The sequence below is a fragment of the Aquarana catesbeiana genome, linkage group LG11, assembly GCF_042186555.1.
Source record: "Aquarana catesbeiana isolate 2022-GZ linkage group LG11, ASM4218655v1, whole genome shotgun sequence".
Lineage (NCBI taxonomy): Eukaryota > Metazoa > Chordata > Amphibia > Anura > Ranidae > Aquarana > Aquarana catesbeiana.
The window spans coordinates 49,326,888-49,349,117 of record NC_133334.1 but is presented as its reverse complement, the minus strand read 5'-3'; the positions used below and the strand labels follow the sequence as shown (position 1 = coordinate 49,349,117).

Sequence of the window (22,230 nt, the reverse complement as noted above, 5' to 3'; positions counted from 1 at the left end):
CAGAATGAGTGGCTGGTCATTCATTTGAAGACAAAGACGGAGGAAGCATGCAGACCCTGTAAGCTGTTAATATAGATTTTTTCATGGTTCCATCTATGCTGCAAGGATAAGCAAAAGCTTAGATTTGATTCACTCTTCAATTTTGCCTTGTGTAACTTTGGACACTCTTTTGACCCAGTTCTGGCCCCTTTTGACTGTTCAAGGAGTCTGTTTTCTCTTGGGGGGGGCACGGAGTTAATCCGCACAGGCTCCCCAGGCTCCTCCTCCACCGGACCCTCCTCTTCCCCTCTACCATTATTTCCCTTCTTTTTTTTTTCTGGGAGTGGGTACCCATTCCTGGCAGGCTCACCTAGGCAATCCAAGCAGCATTTCAACAACCCCCCCCCACCACTTCTACCTGCCCGCAACCTCCTGGGATGTTGCATGTCCCAGGAGGCTGCGTGATTTTTCCGAAAGCGTAGCACAACTCGCGCATTTGCAGTGGAGAGCCAGCTTCCCACAAGCAAGGACCCAAAGACTGACAAAGAAACGGCCAGGGTGATGTCAGCACTGGATCCCTGGGCTGGTAAGTGTCTTTTTATTTAAAGTCAGCAGCTACTATATTTGTAGCTGTTGACTTTTTTTTTTTTTTTTTAACTGACCGGAGCACCTCTTTAAAGTCATTCTATAAGTTGGACATTTATTACCTTAATGCATTTTCTGCATTAGGGTAAAAATGTCTCATTATTTATATCGCCCCCAGTGCTAGAACAAGGTCATGTAGAGCCCAGGGTGAAAATGCTAAACTGCGCACCCCCCCTCCCCCCAAGATGTATGAGCATTATGTGCCAGCACAAATCCCCTCCCAAAAATAAAAAATAAAAACAATGAACACTAATCTGAATACTTAGTTGTAAACCCTCATAGTTTTTCACCTTATAACCTTCTCTCATGCTATAGCCCCCCCCCCCCAGTGCCCCCGTTTTACTTACCTGAACCCGTTCTTTTTTTTTTTTTTTTTCCAAATATATATTTTATTAGTTTTCAAAGAAAGGGCAAATCCCACAAGGATACAGCAGTAGCATTTAACAGTGCAGTGGGGGTCGCAGCCTCCCGACAGTATATCACAGTAAATAATGTTGTAAATGGAAGCATTCAGAACATATCCTGTCGATATCACAATTAATATGTACATTTATCTCTTGGCTACACGGTACTAGAGTCCCAAAGCACATAGAAATGGTAAAGAAACCAGGTGGCCCTTTGACTTCAGATGTCTATCAATTCTTTCATGAATAGATAGAGAGAAGTAAGTCAGGAGGTAGCTACCAAAGAGAGGAAGAGAAGGAAAGAAAAACAAGTATCAGATAGGGGGGGAGAAAAAAAAGGGGGGGTTGGGGAAGGGAAGGGGGGGGTAGCGTTCGGTTAACCCGGTCTTTTTCTCCCGGGGACGAGCACACCAGCTCTAGCTGGTGTCTCGTGTCCTGATTGGATAGATTGATAGCAGCGCGGCCATGGGCTCCCGCTGCTGTCATTCAAATCCAATGACTCGGGCGCCGGGGCCGAGTCCTGCTTTCTGTGTTATTAGACGCAGGAGCAGCACTGGGGAGCGCGCCCGCACAGGTGTCCCGAAGGGAACACTTCTCCGACGGGTCACTCGAGAAGAGGAGGAGCTACCAGCGCCACTGAGGGACTCCAGAAGAGGGGGATCGGGGCCACTCTGTGCTTAACCAACTGCACAGTGGAGGCAATTATGACATGTTTGCTATTTAAAAAAAAAAGAACGAACCTTTAGTAACCCTTTAAGCATAAATCCCCCCTCCTAACTACACAAATCTTTGCCCCCTCCACCCCACAAATAGAAATTCACTCCTCCTATCACAAATCCTTTATCCCTAAAATTTCCCCTCTTAGTACACATCTCCCCCCCCCACTTCAAATCTCCCCCTCTCAGCAAAAATTCCTCCCAAATCCCGCTCTTCTAGCACAAATCCCCCCCCTCCTACACAAATCCCCTTAGATAACCACTCATAGCACCCCGCCCCCCCACCAAATTTCCCCTCCTAGAACAATACTTACCCCCTGGTGCCGCTCCAAATTCCTCCTTCCAACACAAACCCCCCTCCCCTATCTACTTCTGGTGCCTCCCCACCTCACATGACACCACAGTGTCCTCCTGCCCACCTCTTGTCCTGACCCTGATCGCCCCCCTCGGTATACTTACCTAAGCCCGAGCTTTCGCCTCTCTCTATCTGCTCACAGAGGCCATTGACTCCTACTGCTGTCAATCAAATTCCGCAAGCAGGGGATGGGGCTGAGCCTGCAGGTACGCCCCATATGAAGCAGCTTCCTATGGTGGCGCACTGAGAAGAAGAGGAGCCCAGAATGCTGGCAGGGGAGCCAAGAAGAGGGTTTTCGGGAAAGCTCTGTGCAATACCACTGCATAAATCAGGTATATGTAACATCTTTGCTATTTTAATTAAATTAAAAAAAAAAAGGCTTTTATAAACTCTTTAAGGTAAATAGGCTGTTCACTTTGCAAGGGAAGTTGCACTTTGCAGGGGAATCGGTACCAGTGCTTAGTGAATGCAGTAGAGTTTCAATTTGCAAAGAATACCCAACAACATGCAAGAAAAATAAAACAAAAACAGCATTTTTGCTTGCACATGATTGGATGATGGAAGTTAGCAGAGTCTCACCACATTTAAGCTCTAGGGCAAATTCCCTTGCAAAGTAAACACCCCGTTTGCCTTCAGTAAATCAACCCCTATGCGTGAAACAAGGGTCTTCTAGTTTACTCCACTCCAGGCACAAAGACCTCCAACTACATGAAGACCCTGTAAAGGTTTACAAATAAAATAACTCCACCACCTCCCCTCCTCATCCGTCACTGTTGTTTTTATGGTCCTGTCCATCTGTTGCATGTAGACGGTGACCTGTGCAGTGCAAGGCTAACAGCCCCGGGCACATTCCAGCCACAGGACCCAGCATGGTATGCTCCCAGAGGTGGGGGGGAGATTCCCATCTGGGGCCCCGACCAGGATTTAGAGAGGGCTGAAAATCTGAAATTCACACTCCAGTCAGCCAGACGCACACAATGTTTTAATCCCTGGGCCCCACCACCATAATACGACATTCAGAACAATACGTGAGCTGGCCTGGACATAAAAGAATACAAAAACCCAATCATAACAGGCAGACGGGCCTGCGTGCAACTTCGTCAAAACATTGCCACCACAGATCTAACTGTACTGACAACACGGTCATCTTACAGCATGCTATGCAATGTTACATAAGTGATCCCAAGGGTTCCATATTGGAAGCAACTGTCAGGTAACCATTGTCCTCTCTATAATATCTCATCTTCTTAGCAGGATACCTGTGGTGGCTGTGTGCCTTACAAATTACAAATTGTACAAAAAAAAACCTCACCATATATGTTGCAATCTGACTGTAAAAACTTTTGCTAGAATTACTAAAGCTATGTATTATGAGGACCTACCAAAACAATCCAATCAATTCCTATCCAATCAGGCAAGCTCTTACACTACATATTTGTTGGTAGATCTAAAGGAAATTGTACAATCTGGTTATAATATATGGTGAGCTTAAGGCTCTGTTCACGCTAGTGCGATTTTAGATGCGACTTGAGTCGCATAGAATCACACGACAATGGAAATCACATTGGTACCCATTCCCATCAATGCAACTCAGCATGGTGCAATTTTGGAATGAGCTGGTGATACCACCTAGCACAGCACACACTATACCCCAATCCTTCTCCAAAATTCGACATACGGTAGTGTGTTTTGGTGCGCTTCAGCGCAGGTGGGTTGCCCTAATGTACTGGGCTGCCATCCAAAATGAGATGCAAAATAATGCATGCAAATGCATGCATAGTGCCGCGCCACGGTATGTGTTACCACAATACAAAAGCGTGGTCCCTAGATTCACCAAATCTCTAACATAAGGGCTGCCCTAAACAAGCCATTCAATTTGTATCAAATCAGGCAGCCCCTCGTACTGCACAGTTGTTGGCAGATCTAAAGGAGATGGTACAGTTTGAACATAAGATGGTAAACGTAAGGCTGGCCACACGTGGCTACTCTCAGCCAATTTCAACCAGCTTTTTCTCCCGGGGACAAGCACACCAGCTCTAACTGGTGTCGCGTGTCCCGATTGGATAGATTGATAGCAGCGCAGCCATTGGCTCCCGCTGCTGTCATTCAAATCCAATGACTCGGGAGCCGGGGCCGAGTCCTGCTTTCTGTGTTAATAGATGCAGGAGCAGCACTCGGGAGTGCGCCCGCACGGGTGTCCAATTTGCATGACCTGCGAGTGTAACTGGTTCTCAATGATGCACAGTTCTGGGGCGGTCACGGTGCAGATTCCAAAGGGGTCCTGTGCGTTTTTGGGTCTGGTTCAGGTGCGAATTCAGGCAAAAATTCTGACCTGAATCGCACCTATGCTGGTGAACAGAATAGAAACCAGACCTCACGCTGGAAACAGCGGCCGCACATATGTGAATCCGGCCTAAAGTCATCCAAAAATGATTAAACAGATGAACCCGAGATTGCCAACATCTATAGTGGTGGTGGGTGGAGGGTCATCCTGACTATTAGTTGTATTTGCCACGTTGAAATTTTGTTGAAAGTGGGTACAATTGCCTGAACATTCCTGTATGTATAAGACTAATCAGTCAGTTGTGGCAGGAGGAACAGCACAAGGCAAGTGGCCTTTTATCTTGGCACCAGGAGAGCCACGGGCTTGTTCTCGACTTTGCCAAGGCTCTGTACACAACTCGTGGGCCTTGGGTCCTAATCCTGGTCCTTCTCCTCCCCAGGTGCAAAGAAACTGATTTCAGGATAGATGCAGGTACTTGGCAGGCACCACCACGCTCCTGCACTTGTCCAGTAATGATGGTTTTTATGCTTCAATGGACATAACAAGTTTTAAGAAAAAAAAGTTTTAGGAAAAAATCTGGTTTTAAGAAAGAAACAAAACACACAAAAAGCATGTAGTGGTACATCATCTTGCACAATGCTCCAATTGCATGCGACAAATCAGTGCTACATGCATCGGTTAGGCAATAAATCACTACTTTTGGCAACTAACCATTTGTAATTTTAGTAATACAATTAAAACGTATGTCTGGGTAAAAAAAACAAAAAACAAAACACATATGCAGCACATCTCTGTAATACTGTACATCCACAGTTCCCCATGTTTTCTCCCTTTAAACACCTTGCTAGTACAGATATATTCCTGTTGATTTTCTACAAAATGCACTTCTAAATCCTGTTGTGCGCTAACAACAGACAGCATATGTGGCCTGAGTGGTGCCAGCCCTGCCCAGTGACTTTTGCTAAACTACTCACTCTTAGATCTCTATAAAATAATGGCTGATCATTCTGTAGTCCAAGATAAGAACTAGGAGGGCTCCTTGAGATTACACAGGAAGTGTGCTGAGGACACAGGACAGCTTTACATTTCTGACATGATCAACGGGTATTTTTTTGACCTTCTCAAACAGATTTAACAAAAAGTGAATCCAAAGATAATACCTAAAGAGGAGTTTCAGTCACTTATGGGAAAAAAAAAAAGTTAGCAGCTACAAAAACTTTAGCTGCTGACTTTTAAAAAACAGCCACTCACCTGTCCCAGTATCCACCCAGTCTGTTTTACCCGCTTTGGTCCCCGCCATCTTCACAATGGGCACCCGGCTGTGACAGCTTTCATCTTCCCAGCTTGGTGCCCACTGCGCATGCGTCTTCTGGGACGTGTCAGCGTCCCAGAAGACTGCAGGGGAAGGGAGGAGAATGAAAGTGGGAAGCGGGTACCTGCTACCTGCTCCCCCCCCCCCCGGCTCAAAAGTGCCAATTGTTCAAGGGGAGCGGGGAACGAGGTCTTAAAGGGTAACTCCACTTTCGTGGGGAAAAAATGATAATATAGCGCATACAATTGCAACAGAAGTCATATTGTAATGGAATGTTATTAAAATTACCTTTCCTTTTCAATCTGCAGCCGCTGTAATTTTCTGTAAATGCAATGCAATATGGCTACCTAGAGGTGTTCTGTACACAGAATGTGTACTAAACACACCCTAGAAACATAATTTCCTGCTTGTGTGATTGGCTCACCAATTTTCCCAGAAGTCTGCCTAATATACAAATCAGATTTCAGGCATCCCCTGCAACAAAAATGTCATTTTTGATGAGATACTTCTGGTAGGAACACATCTAAGGCCGGGTTCACACCTAGGCGAATTAGATGCGGGTTTTCCTGCATCCAATTTGCATAGCAGGAGAATGTGACTGGCTCCCTATGGAGCCGGTTCACATATCTCCATTGCGGCTGCGGAGCGCACTGCACAGAAACTTTGGCTCAGTTTTAGGGCCGAATTCAGGCATAGATTTGGCCCCGATTCGTCCCTGAAACGGGAAACAGGGACGCACATCGCTCCTCTGCAATCCACAGCTGGTTTCAGTGTGAACCCGGCCTAAGGGATGCAGGCCCAGCAGATTTCCTCATTAGTGCTGTACAGGTGCACAGCTGATTGATAATGATGAAACCACTCCCATTAGATCCACTCAGCACCGAGGCACAGAGGAACATACATGGATTTCTTCAGAATAACAAAAGTTAGCAATCTGCAACAAAGTTTGCCAAAATCCTTGTAATGTACATCATTACCCAGATCACCCAGAGGGGAATGTTTTCTCAACAAATATGGAGTTACGCGGGGCGTGGCCTGGACAGCGATGTGAGCGGACGTGTGTGCCTGTAGCTCTGCTCGTGACAGATGCCTTCTACCCTCATCCTGAGCCTTTACAAACCCGCTTTTCTCCCTGAAACTGGTAGGACCTGACACAGCGACCTGGGACCATCATGTCGCCGCCAAAAAGAAATAGCCTCCACATCCCTGGATCGTTACCGACGAACGGAGCGGGACCCTGTGGAGCAAGATGGCGCCTCTGCAGCGCCCCACGAGGCTTCCCATACAGAACAAGAGACAGACGGCACAGCAAAGGTACTGGAAGCGATATCCTTATGTCAGTCTACTCTGACATCTAAGATAGAGGAAGTAAAAGTGGATATCTCGCTTATAAGGCATGATATGACCAAACTTAGGGAGAGAGTTACCGAAGCTGAAACGCGGCTCGGGCGGGCGGAAGACACACTATATCCCCTGCAACATTCACAGGAGGACTTACAACGCCAGGTACAGCAATTGGCGCAAAACAAGATGACCTGGAGAACCGCGCCCGCCGCTCCAATCTCCGGTTTATAGGATTACCGGAGGGCTCCGAGGGCACAGATCCAGCTACCTTCCTGGAGAAGCTCCTAATCGCAACATATGGCAGAGAGGCTTTTTCGGCCACATTTGTTGTGGAACGGGCCCATCGCATACCGGCCCGCCGTCCCCCTGAAGGTGCACCCCCACGCACTTTTATTGCGAAATTACTTAATTTCAGGGACCGAGATGCGGTTCTACGCCTTGCTAGGCTCAAAGGAAATATGGAGTTACGCTTTAAAGCAGAACTTCTCCTATTGGGTGGAGCTCCGCTTTAATTGTAAACCCAAGAACAAAGCTGTAACATATTGCAGCTTACCAGTACTTGGATGTGGTGGCTGCATTCGTTTTCTTTAGCTCAAGTACATTTTCTGCACCTACAGAAAAATACCTGTTAATCCTGCCAAAAATCCAATGTTCTTGCAATGTCCTTTGCCCTAAAATGCTATTTCAAAAAAATGTTATCCGTTTTTCTAGGCACTTTCTATAAACTACACTTCCTAAATAATGCAGATGAGTAAAGAGAGAGGAGTGTATATAGTCCAAATCAGGAGAGGGGTCTATGGTGACAATGCTGCTCCTCCATAGATACAGTACAGTGAGCGTTGTCATTCTAGGATGGGAATGGTTACTGGAGGGATCACCAGGTGAAAATGGAGGGGGGGGGATCTGAAAAATAATCTAATGCAGCCACCACATCTTAGCTGCAATTTATTACATTTTTGGTTTTGGCTTTAGAAAAACACTAATATATAACAAATTGCAAGGGATATTTTTAATCCTTATAAAACACAAGGGGTTTGCCTGAACAGACGTCTACATATATTTTTGGAATTTGGCAAAAAACACGCACACTTTATGGAGGTGCTTAAATTCAGACACATCTGGTTTACGCAGTAAAAATGAGCCTTTATGAAGCAGTTCATAACATAACGAGTAATGGTACTTCAGAAAGACTTACTACATTTTAGCTCCAGGCAGAGAAGCAGTTGGAGTTTTGAGCATAAAGACTCAAGTCCCCCATTTTTTTTCCTTTTTCTGTAAAGTCAATAATCTAATGTTAGCATTGGCTGGAAGCCACAATTCCTGAGGATTTTATACATACGTAAGATAAGGAATATCATTTCGTGTCATGTTCCCGTCTCCAAACTCATGATTACCCATTAATGGCCCAATTAACTTTAACTGGATCACAGTGCTTAAAGCAATAAGGGAGTCTCGTTTGTTAGGAATGCGCAGGTTCAGAGTCTTGGATGTCGGTCAAATAAAGCATATTAAAAGCTGTATAAATATTTGAGAAGCCACATGAGAAGATTTAATGAAGTGGGGAGAGCCATTGAGGTTAACAAGGGATGTATGGATGGGAGAGAGGTAATGGGACTGAGCGTGAGTGAAGTTTGCGTAATGGCCTTTCAACTCCTCGAAGTTGAAGTTGAAGAGGTTTTCCACTTTAAAGTGGGGCCCTAACATTGTTTTAGGGAGGCAATGTATCTTTAATGCTCCACATCCAAAAGCAAGAGTGATAAAATTCCTGCCAAAGTCCAGCCCTCTACTCATGTCCCTGGGCTTCCAATGATACCTGCACCTGGAGCCTTTTGAGTCTATACCAGGAATGCTAGGGGGGGTACAACCACCTGGGAACAACCGCCATCCATGTGAGCCCAGTAGTAATACCATTGATAGTCATCCTTACCTTTTCTACATCACCACCTGCTGGTGAAAACTGGCATTGCTGCCCATCGAATCAGAAATGCTGGCAAGAGTTCGACCAAAATCTCCATGGATCATCTATAGCTGGTCATGGATGTAAGGTGGTGATAAGGGTGGAATCATATGAGCAGATGTATTGGCAAGATGGCATTTCCCCATCCTTGAACGTGCCAGGACTCAATGTGATGTTTTCTGCATAAACATGAATTTTCCTATTTTCCAAGGTGTACCTACACCCGAGTGCATTAAAGTGAATCTATACTCTATCTTAGGGTTTTTAAATGGCTGAAGACTAACAGAGCTATATTATGATGCAGGTCATTGCCAGGACATGATCATCCAGAGACCAGGGCAAAGACACCAAATTGCAAGAAGGGAGTGAAAAAAGCACAGCCCATGCCTCCTCCCATCTCTCTCCTCCTCACCTTGCCGTTTCCAGCGCTGAGCTGACAGAAGTAGTGATGCCACTGTTACTATTCCCGTCAGCCTTATAATAGAAGGAATTTGCGGTGCCCCCATCCCTACAATGCACACTCTGGCCAGGGCAACCGACCCTTCTGCCCACCCCTTGTCCTGGCCTTGATGCAAGTACAATCTAAATGGAATGAGGGCTCAGGAAGAATTATTTTGGGGGAAGCGGTTGGTAAGGATGTTTTTGTGAGGTTGGGTCTTGCTTTTCCCTTGGCCAAATCTGCCGGAGATGTAAGGGGTTGAACTTGATGGACATCAGACTCTTACTTTAGCATAGTTTGTTTTGTCACTTTGAATTCCATATGATTAACCCTTACCCACCTGCCATACCTGTCTACTGAGAGCACCCCTATTGGCCACTTAGTTCAGTCCTAAAGCTAAAGAAGACAAGCCCTTAGTAATAAAGTGAAACTGAGATCAACAAGACGTTTCCAGTTAATAAAAATAACAAGCATCTTGTGGTACCCGCTATTAAAGTGTTACTAAACCCACAACAGTAAAATCAGTCTGTATATGCAGTAAAGCATGCTTGTTATAATCACTGTGGAACCTAAGGGGTTAATCCTCTACAGTGTGTATTTGATCCTGTTTGCTCTGATCTTCCCCTTCTTCCACTGTCTCCAATACTGCTCCTGATAGAACAGAGCACTGGGGACAAGCTGCACATGCTCAGTTTGGTGTGTATTGCTAGAGAGATTTTTTTTCTTGCGAGGATGATTGTGATCAGCACAAGGCCAATCAGCACTGTCCAGACAGAGCCTCAGGGGTCCTGCAGCCTCATAGGACAGTCAGAGCAGATCAAAATCTCCTCCTACAAGCTATAACCAGACACTGATAGACTGTCATGGTTATGCAATAGTTTGTCGATCAGCATACCTGTCTCCATGTGTTCATCTCTAGAGACCAGCTGACCCTTACCTGACTGCTTTTGTAACCTCTCCTCTAAGCATGGCCCCACCCCAGGCCCTATCAGGGAACACTATATTAACCTGTGCACTGCAAGCCAGCAGTGCTGATCAACCATTGTGTGTTAGCCTCTGTGTACTTGCTGTGTTTCCTACATCTGATTCCTGTTACCGACTTTGGCCTGTTCTTAACTATTCCTGTCTGCTCGTGACCCTGACCTTTGGCGTGTCCCCGACCGTCCCTGTTTGCCTGTGACCCTGAACCACTGCTGCACCTGGCAATGCTGTTCAGTCGGCCTCTGCACCAGTCCAGCCTATGCCAAGTGAGCTTCCTGCTTCTTGTTCACTACCTTCTGTAACCTGGCCTCACCCTACTGCTTCTACGTCCGTTCAAACCTGTTTAAGAGGCTCAATCCATCCTTTGGATAGACTGCCTCATTCGGCCAGGTGGGGTTTTCAATATTTTGTTCAGGGCTCCCTGCATTCTGTTTGTGTTCCAGCTATCCAGCTTAACTCTTGTGACACGTCACCTTTTAATCAACCTGACCTCAGGGATCCACTGACCTCTACCCAGTCTGATGGTCCTGTGTTGGATGTCCAGCACATCTGTAAGGGTCTGGGGGACCCTGCTCAGACTTCTGATGGTCTTCTCGTGCCCTTACCCATTTCTAAAAAGCCTTTAGTCCTCAATAAGTCCTTTCGTCCTCTCCTTACCTCGGTTCCGGCCTCTGAGGATAATCTAAAGTACGAGGTTAGTCAAGTTTTGGATTCCCGGCTCCGTAAAGGCATTCTTCAGTACCTCGTACATTGGAAGGGGTTTGGTTCTGAGAAGAGGTCTTGGATCACTGCATCTGAGGTCTTTGCTCCTCGTCTATTGAGGAGGTTCCATCTGGAGTTTCCCTTTAAGCCTGGGCACAGGCAGGGGAGGGGGAGGTCTTAAGAGGGGGGGTACTGTCATGGTTATGCGATAGTTTGTCGATCAGCATACCTGTCTCCATGTGTTCATCTCTAGAGACCAGCTGACCCTCACCTGACTGCTTTTGTAACCTCTCCTCTAAGCATGGCCCCACCCCAGGCCCTATCAGGGAACTCTATATTAACCTGTGCACTGCAAGCCAGCAGTGCTGATCAACCATTGTGTGTTAGCCTCTGTGTACTTGCTGTGTTTCCTACATCTGATTCCTGTTACCGACTTTGGCTTGTTTTTAACTATTCCTGTCTGCTCGTGACCCTGACCTTTGGCGTGTCCCCGACCATCCCTGTTTGCCTGTGACCCTGAACCTTGGCGTGTACTCTGTTGTCCTTATCTGCTTGTGGCCCCGACCTTGGCTTGTCCCTTACTTTCCCTGCTGCCTCCTCTTCTCCTGTAGTCTACCGTGAGCGTGAGCTGTGAGACCCTGAGGACCCCGACCTGGAGCCAGACTGCAGCACAGTCCATCCTTACCATTAAAGGCTCTGGTGAACACCTGCTGGCTCTTAGACTCCGCGCCCTGGGGAATCTATGCTCTAGCTCCCAGTGGGATCTGTGTCAGTGATCCAGTAGACCTGCTTCCTGAACCTCCCAGGGTTCAATCCATAGCAGTCAGCCATAGGGTCCACTACCTTGCGGTGCACTCCTGATCCCAACGGTGTGCATCTGTCACCCAGCCTCTAGGTGACCTGACATAGACATCACAAGACTGCTCTAATTGCTGAAGAAAAAAAGGTATTTAGCAGCTTATATTTACTAAAACTATTGCATTTCCATGTTCTGTGCACTGTGGGAGATCAGATATAGTGAATGCAAGGTCCTGGGTTTAATAAAATTTTAAGTAAAAATTTCTACTTTTTCAAAGTTACTAAAAAAAAAAGTTTTAAAATTGATTTTGCATTTTAAATATATGCCAACCCCCGACAACTTATTAGCTCCCATTTGTCTCTTAAATATACCATTAGGAGCATTTTGTTATACGTCTTTAAAGTGCCAAAAATACCTTTTGGTCCTGCCAGAAATTCAGGGCTGTCCTGTGCACTACTTTATGACTGTTATCTCAAGGAATCTAATCATCTTTTCCAGTTATCTTAGACTACAAAACAATTCATACAAAGTTGTGGAGATAAGGAGAAGGAATTCTGTAGTTCAGCAAAAAAATAAATAAAATAAAAAATTAAAATGGCATGTATTATTTTGTACTTGCAGGGTCTTTAAAAGGATGAAACATGGGGAAATGTGAATGTATTGCAGAGATGTACTGAAAATGCCTTTTGTATTTTGCCCCGACACACTTTAAAGCTGAATGCCAGGAAAACAATTTTCCTAGCACATCTGTTAAATGAGACTTACAGTTACAGATCTCAAACAGTGCATACAGCATAGGACAGTGCGTCACTCCATTGTCCATTCATTAAAGGGTCTTGTATTCTTTTTAAATAACTCAAGGAATTCTGTGATTGGATGAGGAGAGATCATCTCTTTCCATTCCCTATGCTTAGAGCTCATTTATTGGCAGATAGCAAATGTGCAAAAATGTATATTTTTTTTCTGGAGTTCCGCTTAAAGTCCACCAAGTTTTATTGAATTTTAAATTTACTGTAAAACAGTAGTAAAGAAAACAATCCATCCCTAATTAATACAATATTTGTTTTCATATTTACATGATGTGTAACATCCTTGGCTGCATCATCATTTTCTACTCACAAAATTATTACTCAGACTGTTAACAAATTGCTTTCTAACTACTACTAATTATTCTTCATAAAATTGGATAAGACTTACAAAAATATAATGCTACAACACATATTACCCCAAATGCATACATTTTATCATTTTACCATTTTCGCACAAATTTGAGTTTTTCAGTATTTGAAGCATTGCATATGAGACACGGCTTTTCTCCAACAAATGTTTTTTTTTTTTTTTTTCTGTCCACATAGATGTAACAAAAACACGTGTTGGCACTGACATTGCACAGGTTGCTACACTCTTAAAAAACAGATGGAAAAGTTAAAAAAAAAAAAAAAAACACACAAGAAAAACAAAACAATGGAACCCCAATGCAATACAATGCAGTACCCTGTAATGAGAATAAAAAATTACTGTGCTTATCACCCCTTTTTTTATGGCAGGGTAGGTACCCTGCAGTATAAATCCTGGCTACCTTTCAAAAAATCCCAGGATCCCCCTGTGCAAATAAATATTAGTTGGCATTGGCCATGTGGCCTTTTGCTTGCTCGGTGGGGCCACCCTTAACATTAATCGGCCAATAATGAAGTGTGGGAGGTTCGGGGTTCCCATTGATATTTGTAAGATAGTATTTTAGGTTTTGGGACTTCTAGATTGCTTTGGCTGAAGAGATGAGAATGAATCACCGGGTACTAACATTCACATGGGACTACAGAAAACTGGAGGTTGGAAATCGTAACCAAGAGCAAGGGGATTTTGGGGACATTGCTTGCCATTCACAGTAAGATTCTAAATGGTCAGTTCCAAAAATATTACCAAATATTGTATGATTAACAGGCCAATCTTAAAAATTAGGATAGTCCTTATACTGCATGGTTGGGATAAAAATCTCAACTGACTAGCATGAAATCCTTCAAGAACCCATCAAGCACCCTTTGTGCTTTATGTCCCTGCAGAATAATGTTCCTACTGTCGCTATTGCTAAAAATACCTTTTGCCAGTTAAAAGCAAGTCCATGCAAAACTGATTCAGGTGTCACTAGGATGATGGAGGGAAAGGGTGTTTTACCTCTACCACTCCAGTTTTGGGATAATGTTTTTGGGTTTTTAAAACCAAAAATATTATCAGGATACCCATTACTGATATCCGTGCTTGATTGCAAAGTGATTGTACACTTGTATTACAACTCCAGTAAGGCTAGTGTATGAGAGCTTTTTAGGGCTTATATGGGCTTTTATAGGCATTTTCTATGCCTAGCGTAATTTCCCACCACTTTCCCACTCTCAGGAGCCGCACCTGCAGTGTACAGACTGCAAGAGAAGTAAATGATTGTATGTGGTGTGGCACCCTGGGAGCAGTAAAGTGCTGGAAGTTTGGACATAGAAAATGCCCGTAAAAGCCTGGTGTGTGTGTATGAACCCTTAATCAGCTTTTAAGCTTTGCCTTTAGTCTATATAAACCAAGGCTAATGCATCTTGCCTGGGATCACTAGCCCTTAAAGTGTATCCAAAGCTCAACCTTTTTCTTTTGGGATGGCGTTTGTCCCTGCTTGGAATATTTACTCTGTTTATCATTTGGACAACAGTCATTGGGAATATGAGGGAAAATCCAAAATTCTGAGTTTTTCATAAGAGGACAAATAGCTGGGACATTCTTCTAGTGACAACTTTCAGGGAAGGGACATCACTTTGGAGAGAATTCCTCTGCCTTTTTTTTTTTTTTTTTTAGTTGACAGGAAGTGAAGGAAAATCCCCCCCAATAGGGCACAGATGGCAAAAGCACTCGAGGCAAGTTTTAAAGCATTTTCTACTCTACAATGAAAGAAAAAAGTTTTGGCTTTACATTTTAATTTGTATGTAGATCCCAACAATGGACATCTCCTGTTTGGTCATGTTTTATTATACTATTGGAGCTTTTTTTTACATCTGTAGGATAAGTGCAAAAAACTGTTGATCTTTCAGAAAATCAGAATTGTCATGTGTCCTCTGCACACAGGCAAATTATGATTCGTGTTGTAGAGATGTAAGAGTGGTTTAGTGGTCTCTCAGCAGCTCCCACAAATCTGGTCTCCTGAGTGGCTCCCTCTGAGTGCAGGATTGGGACAAGGGAGATGTGGGTGGGTGCAGCGCAGATGCCAACACCCCCACTGGATGATTTCCCTGTAAGTGAGAGAGGCGGAGCCATTTGCTGTGTGTAGGGAGGTCCTAGAGCCGGCTGGGAAGAGGGGTGAAAGTGAGATGTGGATGGGGGATGCAGAGGTAAACAGCTGTGGAAGAAGGCTGAATGCTGCACTCTGTGTGTAGCGCACACCTGAACTCTGCACTCTGTATGCAGTGCACCCCTGAACTTTGCATGTAGCACACCCATGAACTCTGTACATAATGCACTCCTGGTAGTTACTGCACCTTTAAGACCCTCCCACTGTTAGTGACATATGACCACACTCAGTATTTGATGCTGTTTGGAGGCTGTGTGTGGGGGTCAAGGGGTTTTTGGGGGGTCATGGTTGAGTTCCTGCACCTATTTTCTAAGAAAAAAAGCCTAAGGCTGGATTCACACCTATGCATTTTTAGTGCTTTTTGCATTTTGCAGATTTGCACAATAGAACGTGTTCCATAAGAAACCATGCTAAATGGACTGTAGTGCAAATCTGCAAAATGCAAAAAGCACTAAAAATGCATAGGTGTGAATCCAGCCTAAGAGATGGTCTTCTGTGCCAACTGTAATGTGCCGCAGCAAATAAGGCCACCTAAAGCTTTCTGGGGAAGATGAAAATGTTGGAAAGCCTTGTCTGATTGCAATTGTTACCCTGAAAAGCATAACGGACTTAAGACAAATGGTCACAAGATGCAACCGTTCATGTTTTGGGAAGTGCTGGCAGATCACATGCCTGGGCCCTTTGTGGCCACGTTTACTCCAAACACGGCATGCACAGTCAGAAACCTTTCCCCCCTTGCTATTCTTTCCATGTTTTTACAAGGTCGGTAGTGAAACAGGAAAAAGTTGTTCTCATGGTGACTGATAAAGCATTCTGTGTCCCACAAGGGGATATAGGCCATGACTAGGATATTGGACATTCAGTAAAGGGCATAGTGTGCATAGCAAACATAGCACATAGAAAATTACGATGATAGGCACCATCAAGTAGGAAATCAATCGCCACACCTCAAGATACCCCTAACAACCTCTGGAGGAACTCTAGGATTCAATGGCACCCTGGTTAAGAAAAGCTGTGATTGACAATTGTCCCATAAAGAGCAGTCCAAGATGTCTTCTGAGTGCATAGACATTAATGCCACTTGTTGAAGACAAGACTATCTAAGTCAGTGGAAATTGTCCACCTTGGTTAAGTGTGACCTTTGTAGCTGGATCATATGGGGGGGAACACTAGGTATTTCTAGAAAAACACTTTACCTGTTCGCTCACCTATTTATCTCCTCATTATTTTAACCAGCTATCTTATTACTTGGAAGCTTGGTAAAAAAAATGGGGCAACCATGTGGCAGTCTCTGTCAAAGATTCCTCTCCCCTCCTGTAAAGTAAAGCTGCACTCCTAAAATCCAATGTGAACTGCTAACTTCTAACTTACAGGTTGCAATGGCAAAGCAGAAACCCAGAACATACAGCACATACTGCATTTTATGAATCGTGAAAGAGAGGAAGCTTCAAAAGTATTTGCAGCACAATTGCTCAGTTTGGAGCTTCCTTGCCCAATTGCTCAAACTTTGAAATGTGATAAAGTAACTATTACAATACAGGAATGTCAAATTTCCAGCTTCATTGGCAAAGGTGAAGATATATGCCTGTGGGGCACCATGGTAAAATCTGCATGGGTTGCATAGAACCCAAGTCTGGTCTGATATATGGCCAGGTCAAGGTATGGATAATGTCCTTGATCTCACTGTACTCAATACTCGACCAAGACTTGACTACTGACTTGGTCTGCAACTTTAATATTTGAATTGGATAAAATATTTTTTAAAATATTTTTGCCATTAAAACATCGGAGAACAGGAATAGAGGCTAAACGTTAAATCTGGCTTACTGAAAACGGTCTGAAGGTTTTGTTTTTTTGTATAAGGAACATACCTAGTTTTTTCAACACGTATGGATTTAATATAGGACATTCAGTAAAGGGCAAAGTGCATAAATCAAATGTTTCAAATTACTCAAATTCCTAAAAAAAATTATTTTGCCTGGTTGTTAAGGCTTACCATACTTTAGTTTTTCCTAAAATAATATTCTGGTTCATTGGGCAACACCTCTACTGTTCGTTATGTGAGCATTCTCCCCCTAAAATTAATCTATTTTATCTCTATATCAAGCTCATGTTGACGCTGTCCTTTTTGTAAGAAGTTCCTTTGTACAAAACACCTATGTTTTGTAAATGTTATTATGAAATCAGAGTGGCTTAGAACAAAAGGAAGGGAAAAAAAAAAGAACTGAAAGGGACATAAGAGAAAAACTATTTTTATGCAGACCTCTAAAGAGTGGTATCCCAGGCACGTGCCTCATTTGCCTATACAGTAAATAAAAAAAATAAAAAAACATAGGCCTCTGTATCCTGTCCTTTTCACCCCTCTACCCTCTTGACCCCCCCAATAGCACTTGGTCTATAGTCACAGCTCTCCACCCCTCTACAGACCTCCTGCAGGGCTTGTGATGGACAGCAACAAGCTATGAATGGGCTGGTCATTGACATGAGCATCTGTGAACCTTGCAGCCTGGAGCAGCAAAACATTGAATATAATAGACTGCCTACCCACGGTGCATTCAGCAGCAGCCAATGAGCTCATACACTGGGTATTGTTTCCTCTGAATCCAAAGAACTTTTATTAGTGAGAATGGTACACAATAGGTGCCAGCATTTAAGAAAAAAACTGCTTTGCATCACGTTGAGCATTATAAAGTAAAATGTTATTAAAGAAGAGTAAGCATTCAGGACGTTGAGGTTTACTAGTGGGACCACAGAGTCCTGAAATCTTGCAACTTTATACATATTTCGATCACACTATAAATTACATATACTGAACGTTTATTTTTCTTTCTAAGAACAGAATCTTCATTCCAAGTATATGCAGTATTCTGTATATCATTTTTCATCAGTTGACCCCCGTACGAGTCAGAGAACTACTTTCCTTTTTGCATTTCAACTAAACTGATTTTCCTAAAGAATTGTGCAAAAAAATTCCAACAACTTGGAAAATATATATGACTCAGTTACCATAATTAGTTTCTTCTGGCTATTTGTTGTTAGTTCTTTATACTCTCTGACCAGGAGTATTAAAAATACCCATTGATATTATGTTCACTTTGCCCAAACCTAAAGATCTTAGGTGCCTTAACAGCTCCGCTATCAGTCCCAGACAAAATTGGGAAAGGGGGTGGAGTCTTTGACAGGGAGGATTATATTTATTTGATAGACCTGTCTTTCGCAACTTTTTTTACCCCAGAGGAACCTCCAAAATAATTTTCAGCTCTTAGGGAACCCTTGCTAAAACGAGTTAATCAGGGTCAATGGGAAAAAAATACCTCTTACTTTGGTGGTCAGGTAGGAAGAATGCAACCTATTACAGTGGTGGTCAGAATGCCACCATTAGGCCTCTTCCACACACAGCTCTTCTGAATGCCTTTCTCCTGGAAGGAGAAAAGCAGCGTTAAAAATTGCCCTCAAGTTGTGTTTAGAGTGTGTCTAGCGTTTCATTACTTTCTTTGGCCAGAATCGTAATTTATTATGGCCATTGAAAAAAATGAACGCTCAAGCGCGAAATGCGGCTAGTGTGTAGGCACGTTTACACACACTTAGCCGCATCAGGCATTTTTTTCCTGTTCCTCTTCTGAACATGATTTTGGTGAGTTCAGATTTCTGTGTGTGCATGGCTAACAGAGGGGCATTTAGGGCCAAAAAAAACATCAAATACCTGTAAAACATGTAGTGTGCATGAGGCCTTTAAGACAGCAAAAAAGATAATTGGTATCATGCTGCTGGCTTTGCCAATCAATGTTTGTCCCAGAACTATAATAGGCACCTTCACATAGGAGGTCAATTAGCCACACCTCAAGGAACCCCTAGAAATGTCTGGAGGAATCCTAAGGTTTGGTGGGACCTTGGTTGAGAATAGCTGTTATAGACAATATTCCCATGATAGTCCAAGATTTCTATTGAGTGCGTAGATATTAATGCCAGTTGGATACAAGACTACCTAAGTCAATGTAAATTTTCCACCGTAGTTATGTGTGACCTTTATAGGGGGACCTTTGAGGAAACACTAGGTACTCCTAGTAAACGCTTTACCTTTTCCCTCACCTATTTATCTCCTTGTTATTTTCCCTTCAGCTATCTTATTACTTGGAAGCTTGTTAAACATTGGGTCATCCAAGTGGCTCTCTCTGTCAAAGCGCCCCCCCCGTAGAGTGCAACTACACCCCTAAAATGCAATGTGAACTGCTAACTTCTAACCTACAGGTGGCAATGGCAAATCAGAAACCGAGAACATACAGCACATACTGCATTTTACAAACCCTGAAAGAGATGAAGCTTCAAAAGGGCTTGCAGCTCAGTCCCCAATTTGCAGCTTAGTGGCCTAATTACTCAAACTTTGAAATGTGGTAAGGTAACTAAGGAATGTCAAATTTCCAACTTCACTGGCAAAGGTTAAGATCTATGCCTAAGAGGCATCATGGTAAAATCTTCACAGTGTGCAATAGAACCCAAATCTGGTCTGATATATACCCAAGTTTGGTCTGATATATGCCCAGGTCAAGGTATGATACTGTCCTTGTCTTGCCCTTGACTTCATTGTATTTCATATTCCACCAAGACTTGACTACTGATTTGGTCTGTAACTTTATATTTGATTTAGATAAAATATTTTTGAATATGTTTTTGCTCTTAAAACACCAGAGAACAAAAAAAGATGCTAAAAATTACATTTGGCTTTCTGAAAACGGACTGTAGGTTTTATTTGTATTAGGAACATACCTAGGTTTTACAACATGTATGCATCTATTATATTATGGGTTTATTACAAATTGTATTGTAACGTAATCTACTTTTTTTTTTAAATAATGATAAGTTATGAATACACTGGAAGGTTGATATGAATAGACTAAGCATTTCGTTTAAGATGCACTCTGCCAGGATTAAAAAGAGACATTTTATAAGGTTATACATTATCCAACTCTTGCCAGCAATGCAATTCATCTATCTAATGCGAGCTTGGTAATAACTAACTAGCACAGATTAAAGAGAGCGTTTGACTTGGGTTGGTTGAAAAGATTTTCCAACATGCTGGTAAGCCATCAGCTCAGTTTTTTCTGACAAAATGAGACAACCCCATAACCAAACACATACTAATATAACACTGCAAAATATGTGGCAGTGTCCAAATGACTTTATATCAACAGTTAGCGCTTATCCCATAATCAATCTACTTAATCTCTTTCTATAATAACACCTTTAATGGTGGGGTTGTTTTTTTTCTACAGAGAAAAGGGAATAATCTTAAACTGAATACACACATTTTACAATTGGTTGAAATAGAGACACACACTTATGATACATGGTCTGTATTGCTTAGGTGTTACGCTGGATACACACTATACAATTTTCTGTAGATTTTTTCCTTTAGATTTACCAAAACAATAAAATATGAGGTCAAACCTTAAGAGTTTCAATTTTGTATGCAATCAGGCAGGCCCTTGCACTACATAGTTTTGGTAAATCTAAAGGAAATCAGACAACAAAAGTTGTATAGTGTGTATGGGGTCTTAATCCTGATAGTGGTCATCCATTTGAGCTAGTTATGAGTGAACGTACACAAGTGATTTATCATTGCTTACAACATTGCACAATGTAGCACAGGGTATTCTTCTGCATTTTGCGATCAAATAGCAATAGAAAAATAAAAAAAAAATTTATCAGTCATAAATCTAAACCATAAAATAGTCAATAATGTAAAACAATTAACATTTTCAAAACAACTGTTTATTTTACATATTTTTTTCCTGACACACACAAACATATTTTTTTTGCCGGTCAATCATTAGAGATTGTCAAAAATCCACCACAGCTGATCGACTTGACAGTCAAAATCAATCAAGAGCTTTCTATATCAATTGAATAGATGCAACTTTTTATTAAAGTCGATCAGTTAAGTTGCACTAAATGATCAATTGAATGGGGGGGGGGGGGGCGTCTTTGGTTTGCAATTTTTATCAAAGTCAATCAGTTGAGTTGCTTCAAACGATCAACTGAATGATCCGATCGATAAGTGTTTGCCCACCATAGGCTCTCACCAGACCATTCAGATTATTTTTAAATCCGTGGAAGATATTTTGAAAACTTTGGGCTAACCCTAAAAATACAAGAGGGAGAATAGACACGGTCCTACTCTGTTATTTTAACTGGCAGAAAAAGTGATAAAAAGTTTGAGCAGCAAAGGGGCAATTGGGACACAACTAGTTAGTGCTGCTTACCTGCTTGGTTGCCTCTGTTCACAGCAGCCTCCTCACTCTGGATTGAGTTTAGCCAGCAGTGCTCTGCTCCCCTTATCTCCTCCTTTGTGTTCTCCCAACTAGTTTCAGCTAGTCGGACAGAAACCTTTCAATTATCTGCTCAGCTGACACCAGTAGGGAGTTTTTCCCAAACTCTGCCCAGCTCTGACCCTCCCCCTAGAGTGAGAAGAATAGGGAAGGAGGTGGTGGTGCTGCTGCTGGAAGGGAAGGGAGGGGATGTGGGCGACACTATAGCCATTTCACATCATCCAGCTGTGCCAGATCTGGCTGAGTACCTAGCTGTAATGTCCTGGAACATGTCACACCCGGTGGCCCCTGGGAAAACAGGATAATAGGGCAAGGATGCCTTAACCCCTCACATACTCAATGGTCAAGAGGGGCCAGAAGAAACATATGTGTAATGTACATTCTACATTGCCAACTTCAGTCTTGGAGTCTGTTCATAATCATGGACATATTTATTTTTTAAAATAAACCTTTGCTATGGAAAGATGGGAATTCATGTGATCCCTATATTGGCTAACGAAACCTTTGGAACTGTTGGGTTCCTTCCTCAAGCATTATGTTGCACAATGCTTGAGGAATGAACCTAATTGGTTCTGAAAGCTTGTGTCTCTAGTAACTGAAAAACGAAAGTTCAGCTTTACTGGAACAACCCCCCCCCCCCCCCCCCCACAATTTTTATTAAACCA

General features: G+C 43.0%; 1 protein-coding gene across 1 annotated transcript in view; it reads right to left on the bottom strand.

Annotated features, from left to right (window-relative positions):
- The window catches only part of MDK (midkine), a 41,441-nt gene extending 19,752 nt beyond the window's left edge, over positions 1-21,689 (bottom strand). The window contains exon 1 of the mRNA XM_073604288.1: positions 21,500-21,689. The gene's annotated coding sequence lies outside the window, so the exon portion shown is untranslated. The remainder of the gene's footprint in view (positions 1-21,499) is intronic.
- Positions 21,690-22,230: the final 541 nt, after the last annotated feature.